Source organism: Echinops telfairi, unplaced genomic scaffold (genome assembly GCF_000313985.2).
Source record: "Echinops telfairi isolate 266 unplaced genomic scaffold, ASM31398v2 ScPeMD7_44;HRSCAF=162, whole genome shotgun sequence".
Taxonomy (NCBI): domain Eukaryota; kingdom Metazoa; phylum Chordata; class Mammalia; order Afrosoricida; family Tenrecidae; genus Echinops; species Echinops telfairi.
In genome coordinates, this window is record NW_022103942.1 from 11617534 (window position 1) to 11619086 (window position 1553).

General features: G+C 37.6%; 1 pseudogene; it reads left to right on the plus strand.

Annotated features, from left to right (window-relative positions):
• Window positions 1-102: 102 nt before the first annotated feature.
• LOC115869767 lies at window positions 103-198 on the plus strand (annotated as a pseudogene).
• The last annotated feature ends 1355 nt before the right edge of the window (window positions 199-1553 follow it).

A 1553-nucleotide genomic window follows, 5' to 3' on the forward strand; every position in this document is an offset into this window, starting at 1 on the left:
AAAAAAAAAAAAAAATTTATGCACCAACCACTAAAGTTATGGATGAATAAATTAAATAATTCTAAAAAAAAAAAATGAATTCATGGTGTTCATTTCAACAGCATATATATATATATATTATAATTAGAATGATTCAGAGAAGATTAACTTGGCCTCTGTGCAAGGATGACACAAATTTGTGAAGCATTTCATAATTTTGAAACTGGCATTTTCATACATTGTGCTGAAAGTGTAAGTGGTAAAACTTTGATAGAGATGAATCCCAAAATAACCATAACTGTTACAAATGTATTCATCTCTTGATCCACCAACCCCATTTAAAATCAATCATTCAGCTATACCTGTACATGTACAAAATGATGCATTTACAAGGTTTTACAGAGGACATTGTTTCTGATTGAAAGGGACAGGAAAATTATAAAAATCTATCAAAGAATATAGATTAAATAAACTCAATAGAATGTAACACAGATTGAAAAAAATGATGCTCTTTACACATTGATATACGAAGTATAAAAATATACAATATAAAAAATATTTTGGTACAGAATAGTACATATACCGTTCGTGTAAAAATGTTACAACTGCTCTGATGTGCCCAGGGGCTGTTGGTTTTGTAACCTGAAGAATCGACTTACGGACCACAAATGGCAAACAAAAAGTAGTATTTATTTGAAAGGAAAGAAGTAGCAGGTGGGGGGAATTCGAGTGAGTTGCACTGAATGAACTGTGTAGGGGTGGGGGTGGGGGTTATTGGATTTGGGGTTCTTGGCCTGTCTGTGCCTCCAGGTAATGAAGGAAGCAATCCTGAATCTGATCCTATCTCTAGGTTCACTCATGAACTTGGTCTTGCTCTCCCCATGACCGAGTCTTTCATAATAGGGGCAGGGAAGTAAGCAGGCAATGTGTCAATAAAAAGAATCTTGGGTTTGGTGACTTTGGAGCTCAGAATGAGTTTTGGGGTCTGATGCCTGCAGGCTTAAGGTTTAAATTGTCCTAGGCTGTTGGATCATCCCTCCAGACATCCTGCCACTCCAAATGCTTCCTATTGTTTCTGGGCCTCTTTCCCTCACTCTGCCTGTGGGCTATCGCCCATCTCTCAAGAATACATATCTTTTCATAAAGAAACAAAATAAACTATCACCTATAACACAGGGTGGTAAATTTTAGCCAGCAGACCTACAGCCTTTTTTCATAAAAAAAAATGTTTTATTGGAACATACACATTAATTTTTGTATCATATGGCTCCTAATTGCAAGGTCAGCAGTTTGAAACCACCAGCTTTTCCACGGAAGACAGATGGGGCTTTCTATTCCAGTAAAGAGTTACATCCTTGGAAATTCACAGGGGACAATTCTGCTTTGTCCTAAGGCAGTGGTTCTCAACCTTCCTAATGCTGTGAGCCTTTAATACAGTTCTGTTAGATCTCTCCCTCTCATGGGAGAGATAAACCTCAGTCCTTAGCTTCGCGTGAGAAAGAAATTACAGTACGCCGAAGCCTGGTTTGTCATCCAGGTGAGTTTATAGAGAATAGAAGCAGCACAAGTGTGTG